The sequence below is a fragment of the Neophocaena asiaeorientalis genome, unplaced genomic scaffold, assembly GCF_003031525.2.
Source record: "Neophocaena asiaeorientalis asiaeorientalis breed wild unplaced genomic scaffold, Neophocaena_asiaeorientalis_V1.1 scaffold47, whole genome shotgun sequence".
NCBI lineage: Eukaryota > Metazoa > Chordata > Mammalia > Artiodactyla > Phocoenidae > Neophocaena > Neophocaena asiaeorientalis.
In genome coordinates this window covers 694,461-704,270 of record NW_020175399.1, presented here as the reverse complement: position 1 = coordinate 704,270, position 9,810 = coordinate 694,461, and the positions used below count along the sequence as shown (strand labels likewise).

The window sequence follows — 9,810 nt, the reverse complement described above, 5'->3', positions numbered from 1 at the left end:
GGGGGGGGGGGTACAGATTTGAGAGGGCAGTGAATTGAAACCAGCATTAGCTGTTCCTCGTGTTTGAAGGGCAGTACCAGAACACTGAGGGCTCCCATTAAATATTTGAGGGGCAGCACCCAGCACATTGAGGGCTCCCATTAAATATAATGGAACTGACAAATTGCCTCAATACTTCCCTCCTTTGTCGTAAATAGCATTAGAAAACTATAGCTCTCTCCCTCCTGACAATAGACAGACATGTCACTTTTTTTCTTTCAGTAACCCTAGGAGGAGCAAGGGAATCTTCATTTATGAGTTATTCAGTTAGTGTTTGGTTGGGACCCTGTATTAGGTCTCAGGAGGAGAAAACAGAGACAACTAAAGACATAGTCTTTACCTCAAAGAAGCCTAAAGTCTATTAGCCTAGGGATGGAAACACAGGAGAGCAATACTCTCAGGCAGTGCAGAATGAGGGCTGAGTGAGAGGTGAGAATAAGTCAGGGCCTTTTTGGTCAGGAGGCCAAAGGAGTTTGGGGTTCCCCAGGGCATGTGTCAGGTAGGGGTGTCCCTGGGGGAGAAGTAGGACTTGCTAGGCAGTGAGAAGAGCATGAGCTGAGGAAGTGCTGAAGAGGAATGGTGAGCAATGTATTTGGGAATCAGTGACATGAACATCATGGCTGGAGCCAGGGCTTGCTCCAAGGAGGAAGCCAAATTTGGATGGGTTGAATGGGGCCAGACTGGGAAGGCTTTGGAACTCTAGGACATTTTATCCTTGAATTCTCACTCTCTACTTTATAAACGTGGAAAATAAAGGTCATGGTCACATATTAGGTAGCTAGACGAGGCACTGAACCTTAGTGTTTAGATGATAACAATGATGAACATTTGTGATTTATGATGGACGTTCACATACATCATGTCATTTGTTCATGACAATTTATTAAAAAACAATGCCCCACTGTGGACATTCCCTTCCTTGAAGCCTTAAAACAAATAAACAAACAAAACCCTTTGCTTGAATTCATTGTTCTTTGAAGGTAGAGCTGAGTTGTAACATCTGGGCCCACAAATCAAAGCCAAATGAGTTAAGTGCTGGTTCCAATTAAGTGTGTCTGGGGTGTCCTGCCCCCATTTTCTCAGCATGCTCAGCTGCTGTGTTCAAAGCCAGCCTAGGCAAGGACAGCTTCTCCCACTGAGCACTTTCTCAGGATGAGCCTTTGAAACATGCTGGGACAGGCTGCATGACTCAAGGTTAGGGAACTGAGGTCTGGAGAAAACCATTTTCATCTTCAGTTGCCAAGGGCCATTGAAGAAGCCCCAGATGAAGGCACAGGTCAAATGTTTGTGGCCTAGCAGCACTGAGGAGGGCCTAAGCAAGGTGGTAGTAGGGGTGTTGGTGGGTGGTGAGTGTGTCCAGACTTAGAGCAGGACCATGGACAGAGATCATCAGGCATCTTTAACCAGATCCCACAGTGAAATGCAGCTCTCCATCATGCGGCTGGGCATTCTGTGTTCTGCAGATAATGTATGGAACGTGTGATGTGGGTTTTGAGCTTCCTTGGGTTGGGCACCATCAGACTGCCCTGCACAGTGTGATCTCTCTCTCAGGCACGGACTCACAGGCCTTATTTAGTGTGGGAGGTATTAGTAGTGCCAAATGTACACTGTTGGAAACTGCAATGTAGTCTTGTGGTTTGAACAGTAGCCTTAGAGTAGAGACCCAGTCAGACTGAGCTCAACTAGCCTTAGAAACATCTGGTTCAAGGCTTCTTGGACATGGTTCCCTGTTCTCCTTTAAGGAAAGGATCTTAAAGGATTCCTCTTAATATAAAATCCGGTACCCCAGAGTGTACCTCATTCCCTGACCGCCACCAACCCAGGCAAAGGGAAGCAAGCTGAGCTGTGTTGTAGTAGAAAAGCACTGGACTTGAATCAAATGACCTCGGGTTCTGCCCCTTAATAGTGTAATCCTAGATGGCTTACAGAGTCTTCTCAAAGCCACAATCTCTTCATTTGTAAAAAGGGGCTAACAATTATAATCTCTACCTCACAGAGAGAAGTTCATGAGTTAAGGTGTATGAAAACACCTGGCAAAAGGCTTGGCATATACAAGCATAAAATAAATATGTCTGCTTGTGCATGTATTCCAGAAGTTCCTGAAATCTCCCTTTCTGCTTTCCTAAGTCATTGATGAAGTCATGAGTTTCCTTCTATCCACGCTAGTATTTCCTGTTGTATCTTCCTTTTACTCTGTTCATAACTGCTGCTCCTACTGCTGATGTTGATAATGGTGGTGATGATGGTGATGGTGATAGTGTAATGTGGTGAATAATGACTGTCTCAGATCATGGAACAAATACTACAGGTAAAAGGAGAGTGAGAAAAGATTACTTTAGGAAGGAAACAGAAGCTCTGGTTGAATTTGAGGCCTGGCCTTCCCTGAACTAACCTCTCCAGCTCCATCCATATAGGCAATCATGTCAAATCCCCAAGGACATTGCACTGGGAATTATGCAGCAAAATATGTGGTCCTAATTAGATCCTGCCCAGAATGGAGGATGTGTTTCAAAAGAGCAAGTGCAGAACAAGGCAAGAAAAGAGATGTTCCCATCCATGTAACACAAATGCTCCCTGAGCACCCTCTTTGGCTACATACAAACCAATCCATTGGCATCTAGGAAATGTGGAGTCAACACACACACACAGAGCAGTCAACGAGTGTCCTCAGCTTTGTTAAATAACAGGGTATTCTCTCTCATTACTTCAAACCTTCAGAATCTTCAATGGCTTCCTAAAGTCTGAATAACAAAATGTCAAAATCTCTAGGCTAATAATCATGAAATAGTTCCAGTATCTTTCCAGCTCTACATAGCTGGCACTCCAACCACAGGACATTCTCCATTTAATATGTCCATGTCTTTCCTTATGCTGTTCCCTCAGCTTGGAATTCACTTTGTGCTCTTCTGCACATCAAAATTCTTCTCTTCGGCAGTGCGCTCAGTGGTCCCCTTGATCTGTCTCTTGCTTCAACAGTGTTTGGATGGAACAGACCCAGGGATGCCCTTTGCTCCAGCCTCTGACCACCCTCCAACCCTTTTTCCAGTCGCAACCTTCAGAGTCAGCCGCTCAGCTATCCTTGGTCACCGGGACCAGCCAACACCATTTTTTGAGCTTAACTCCTTATTACCGATCAACCATGAGCTCCCAGATTCATCAGAATTATTCCACCGAGGTGTAGGCCACCGACAACCACCTGGTCAACATGCGTCTGCAGGCCTCCTACACCTACCTCTCTCTGGGCTTCTATTTTGACCTCGACGATGTGGCTCTGGAGGGCGTGGGCCACTTTTCCCGCGAATTGACCAAAGAGAGGCGTGAGGGTGCTGAGTGTCTCTTGAAAAGGCAAAACCAGCACAGCGGCCATGCTATCTTCCAGAACGTGCAGAAGCCATCTCAGGATGAGTGGGGTAAAACCCAGGATGCTATGGAAGCCGCCATTAACATGAAGAAGAACCTGAACCAGGCCCATTTGGATCTGCATGCCCTGGGTCCTGCCTGCGCAAACCCACATTTCTGCAACTTCCTGGAGAGCCACTTCCTAGATGAGGAGGTGAAGCTCATCAAGAAGATAGGTGACCACCTGACCAACTTCTGCAGGCTGGCTGGTCCCCAGGCTGGGCTGGGCGAGTATCTCTTCGAAAGGCTCACCGTCAAGTATGACTAGGAGCCTCTGGAGCCCAGTGGCCTTTGAGGAGCCCCTTTGGTGTCAGGGCTTCTGCCTGAAGCCCGTCTCTGCAGCCACCAGGCAGTTTTTAACCACCCTGAAGCCCTCTCCCAAGCCTTGGACCAAATGGAAACAATAAAGCTTTTTGCAGCAGCTAAAGAAGAAAAAAATCCTTCTCTTCCTTTAAGGTCCTTGAAGTGTCATGTCCTTTCTAATGCCTTTCTTTAATCCCCCTGTATTACTTTTCTAGGACTCCTGCAACACTTTACCACAAACTTCGTGGTTTAATAGAAACTCATTATTTCATAGTGGAGGCCAGAAATCCAAAATCAAGGTGTCGGCAGGGCCATGCTCCCTCCAAAGCTCTGGAGGGGGATCTTCCCTTGCTTCTTCCAATTTCTGGTGCTCCTGGTGTTCCTTCACTTGTGGCAGCATAACCACAATCTCTGCCTCCATCTTCATATGACCTTCTTGCCTGTATCTCTGTATTGCTCATCTTATATGGACACCTGTCACTGGATTTAGGTCCTATCCGGTCAATCCAGGATGGTCCCATCTTGAGATATGTCACTTAATTAAATCTACAAACACCCTTTATCCACATAAACATAAATTCACATCTGCAGGTATCAGGGGGTTAGGACTTGGGTGTATCATTTTTTGGGGGCATCACCATTCAACCCACTACATCCTCTAAGACCAAATCAATATCCCCTTCTTTTGACATTACACAGCATATTCTCCCATCTATATTAGAGATTTATGAATACAGTTCTGTCTCTCTTACCAAAGGGAAAATTCTTCAATGCCAGGGACTATGTCTTATTCATCTTTGTGTAATTCATTACTTATCCCAGTGACTGACATATAGTAGGTATTCAGTTGGTTATTGTTGACATTTTAAAATGGTTAATTTACTTTCTACTTCTGGCATAGAGGGAAGAAGCTGTGGAAGGCAGGCTTGGGGCAACAACGTGCTACCTAACTATCAGAGTTATGATTTAGAATAAGTGCCTGCCTCTGGGAAAGTATTAGCTCCCCTTTCACAAGGAGGCACAAGTATTATAATCCAAACAGCAAGGATTTCTTGAGAATTACCAATTCAACCTATACTTTCTCCCTTAGCATTTACTGATTTATTTAAGTATTTACTATTCAAGTAAATTATTATTCAAGTATCTATCTATCTACCCATCTATCTATCATTCGTTCATTCAGTTAATTGACCCCCTATGTGCCAAATGCTAGGCTAGGCCTGGTATGGAGATACATAAACCCACAAGATATAGATATTGCCCGTTATGAGCTTTGTGTCTATCCAGAAAGGAAACATATACATATGACATTTATGGGGTCAGATATAACCATCTGCAGGTAGGTGTGACTGAAGGACTACTGCCAAAGATAAGTTAAAGAGTCCATTACCTCAGTAGAACTTAGAAGCATGGACTCATCCAAGAAAGCCTACCATTTTTTCCAGAAACTTTCTTTCTCTTTGGGCTTCCCGTGAAACGATATTAATTACCCAGGGCACATATATACTGCCCATTTCATGGATCAGAATAAAACATGCCTAATTACCAAATTCTATCTAACTACCAACCCTTTAAAAAACAAGAGTAACCCAACTCTTTATTCTACAACAAATCCCAGGAGGTTAAGGCAGACCACCAGGAAGTTTGTTTGCATGGTGTCCCCTGGACATACACCACCACCCCCACTCTGGGAGACACTGTGAGTAGGACTTTGGAACTTACAATCCTGGGTCCCAGATGCTGCAATTAAGATGCTTGAATAAAGCAGTAGAGTTAAAGGCTGCCTGAAACTCCTGGAATGAAGTAGCAGAGAGTGGAGTAAGGAGGGGAAAGTGGAAGGATATATGTTTCCCTTTGGGGCCCAGGGGCAAAAAGCTAAGAAGGTAAGAATAGGATGGAGGTTGGGTACAGGGAAATAGTACTGCTCATATATCCCCCCACATAAACTAATAAAAAGTAGCCATGGGGGTGAGGGGATGGAGTGGGGAGTCCCAGCAACAAACTGACTGGAGGAGGGCTTGGAGTCAGGTGGCTGAACACTGTGATTGAAAACTAAACTCTTTTTTTAAACATCTTTATTGGAGTATAGTTGCTTTACAATGGTGTGTTAGTTTCTACTGTATAACAAAGTGAATCAGCTATACATATATCCCCGTATCTCCTCCCTCTTGCATCTCCCTCCCACCCTCCCTATATCATTGCAGCACTATTTACAATAGCCAGGACATGGAACCAACCTAAGTGTCCATCGACAGATGAATGGATAAAGAAGACGTGGCACATATATACATGGAATATTACTCAGCCATAAAAAGAAACAAAATTATTTGTAGTGAGGTGGATGGACCTAGAGTCTGTCATACAGAGTGAAGTAAGTCAGAAAAAGAAAACTAAACTCTTGAGCTTTCCTGTGGTGCTGCAGTTTTGGCCCATGAGATTTATAATAATACCAATGCACACTTGTATGGTGCTTTACAATTTATAAATTTATTTCACATCTACTATCACATAGCCTTTAAAGGTTGAAAAGAATGACTAAATTCACACCTCCTCATGATGCCAGAATTCCATATTAACCATTTCATTTGCTTCTCATACAATCTTAGTGAAGAAAATGATCATTAGCATTATACTTACCATTTAACAGAAGAGCAACCGAGCCAAGAGGGGCAAGTGACTTGGTCCAGTCACATAGTTGGTAAGTGATGCAGTTGAACATTTACCAGAAATACTGAACGACTTGCTATTACCAGAAGCTGTGTGTTCTTTCATGCCTCTATGCCTTTGCAAGAGTACTTTGTTCTGCCTGGTACGGCCTTCCCTCCTTTGGTGATCTGCTGCTCACCTGTCAAGGCCTAGTTGAATGCCACCTCCTTACCAAAGGCCTCCCTGACTCTTCATACCTTCCCTAAAAGAATGAGTGGCTATCTCCTCTGAGCTCTTACAGTACCTAATATAGTATAAATCTCTATTAAAGTACTTATCTTAGTGTATTACAAATATTTGGGCATGTGTCCACTCTCACACTGAACTGAGAATTCCTATCTCCTTGAAGGCAGGAACCTTGCTTCCTTCTCTTTGTCTCTCCATTCTTCAGACAGTGCTAGGCACTTACATTTGAAGAATAAAATGTCTAAATAAGTGAATGAGCTGAAGATTTTATGTATACTTTTATAACAGCCATGGCCCCATATCTCCAAAGAAGTTGGTTCCCTCTTGAGCCTAGCTCAGTCAGTCAACATGTTTATCAAAAACCAGATGAGGTTGGGCTAATCGCCAGGCTCCTCATTTAATATGAGGTCACCCTGACCGGGACCACTGTCTCTACAAGAGGTTCAGTTCCAGGATTGGTGTGACCCTGAAGATAACCCATCCCACAGAAAATGTCCTCATGTCTCCCTGCCTGAATTTAGGTGGCCATAGAGAGGGAGAGGAGGTTAGAATGGAAACAGGAAGAGAAAAAAAGGACAGTAGGGAAGGAAAGAGAAGGGAGACAAGGAGGGAAAGATGCTGGAGAGGAGAGAAAGAACTAGGAGGGAGGGGGATACCAGAAATAAGCAGATGTGCCACCTTAAATCAGATGGTGGATGTTGTAGGCATTAGCTAATTGGTACCATCCTCATGTAAAATAATATCAATTGAGTTCTAGTCATGCACTCTGACTTTAACAATGAACACCTGTGCCCTTTACACTTTGCAAGGATAGTAGCAAGGTACAGTTGACATAAGCTCTGGTGTGAAGCAGATATGTATTCAAACCCTGAACTGTGTGACTTTGGGCAAAGAACAACTCTCTGAGGCTCATTTTCCTCATCTTTAAGATAAGGATAATATCTACCTTGTAGGGTTATCTACCTTACGAAGATTAGTGGGACTATACAAAAAGTGCTTGGTAAATAGACAGTCAGCAAATGACAGCTACTATTATTATGTGCTTTCAGGAAGCTGCATAGTGAAAAAACGCAGACTTTGGAGACAGACCAAGGTTTGGATTCTATTTCTGCCATTTACTAGCTAGATTTCATATCCTCCTTCTGAGACATTAACTCCGTCACCCTTTGAATTGCTACCTAGGCAGTGTAGTATAAGAGTTAGGAGCATGGTCTCTGGAGTTTTAATCCTGGTTTATTGTGTGACCTTGAATAAATTACCTAACAACTCAGAGCCCTAGTTTCCCCATTTGTAAAGTGGGAGGAATAATAATAGTACCAATTTCCTAGGGTTGTTGTTAGGATTAAATGAATTAATTTATGTCAAATGCTTAAAATTGTTTCTGGTAGATATTAAAATCTCAAAAATAGTACCTATTGTTATCCTAAAATACTTTCCACACTCACCATCTCATTTATTTCTCACAGTATCCTGTGAAAGGTGTATTCCATCCTCATTTTACAGGTAAGAAAACTGAGGCTCAGGCTTGTTCAGACTCATAGGTAGTAAGTGACAAAGCCCAGACTAAAAGGTGTTTGCTCAGTAGCTTTAATGTCTCTGTCTTCTCCTCTACTTTAAACCCTAATACCTACACTATTTCTCAGTGCTTTGCTTTGAATGCCATGCAGTGTGTCAGGTGTGCCAGGAACTCATTCTGGAAATGTGATATACACTCATTCTCTACAGACATGCTGATGGGCTTTGACTTGACTACTTGTTAGAGAAGACATGACTTCTAAACATTCAGCTACATAATCACCTTCTATGAAAGCTAGATCCACCGCTTCCCTGCTTTGCAGAAGTCATTGAATATTGCCTTCCTCCGGAAATCAGAATTCTCTTCCTTTGCACATTTGGTCATCCTGCCAACATGCTTTCACTTTTGTCTGACCTAATCAGCTAGAATTTAAAGCTCTAAAATATTATTTTCCACAAACACACTTGTAACTCAGCAAAGTTGGCTAAAAACACATTTCTGTAAAGAAAATTCTAATTCTCTCTTGACTTCCATTATAAAGTTGAAGGCGTGTTCCCATAGAAACAGTCCCCACAAAACACTGAATCAAAGCTTTTGGTGAAGAAGGGTCAACTATGCTGTGTTGGCAAGGACTGGGCAAGACTGGGCAGTGTGTGAAATGATGTATATGAAAACAAAGTGCTATATAATTAGAAGATAGTACTAGTAGTGAGAGTAGTACAAGCATCCACTCTTGGCCTCACAGCCATTCTTACCTACTTTCAGCTTCTGGAAAGTAGTAGGGGCATCCCTACCTTAGATCTTTGCAAGCTGCACTCTACCCCCCTTCCCAATACCTATCATGAGCACTCCCTATCATGCTTTGTTGTTTTTTGAACTCCATAGCACTTACCATCTAACATACCAATTGTTTTACATTTTTAAGTTGTTTATTTTTGACCCCTCTCTCTTTAGAATGTAAGCAACATAACATGGGTTTTCTTTGTTTTTTCACTATTGTATCCCAGCACCTGGAACATCTTGCCTGATACATAGTAGGTGTTCAATAACTATTTTGTGTGCGTGATGGTTACCTTTACTTATTTATTTTTTATTGACATATAGTTGATTTACAATGTTGTGTTAGTTTCTGCTGTACAACAAAGTGATTCAGTTATACATATGTATACATTCTGTTTTATATTCTCTTCCATTATGGTTTATCACATAATATTGAATATAGTTCCCTGTACTATACAGTAGGACCTTGCTGTTTATCCACTCTCTATATAATAGTTTGCATCTTCTAACCCCAAACTCCCAATCTATCCCTCTCCCACCCTGTCCCCGTTGGCAACCACAAGTCTGTTCTCTATGTCTGTGAGTCTGCGATAACTATTTGTTGAACAAAGGAAGGGATGAATGAATGAACGAATGATGACTGTTGCTCCCTCTGTCTGAAAATCTCATCTCTCTGCCTCAACCCCCTTCACCTGATTAACTCTTCCACAGCCTCTAGAATGCAGCAGAAGTATCACTTCCTCAAGAAAGATTTCCTGCTGCCTTAATGTTGGTTGGATCCTCCTATCAAATCTTGTTACCACAGCCTATACTTTTCCTACAGAGCACAACTGCAATTAAATAACAAATTATATAATATCTTATTTGTTGTCTGTCCCCCT

At 42.6% G+C, this 9,810-nt stretch overlaps 1 pseudogene; it reads left to right on the top strand.

The window, feature by feature from the left end:
• Positions 1 to 2,313: 2,313 nt before the first annotated feature.
• On the top strand, positions 2,314 to 3,706 carry LOC112414133 (ferritin light chain pseudogene; annotated as a pseudogene).
• Positions 3,707 to 9,810: the final 6,104 nt, after the last annotated feature.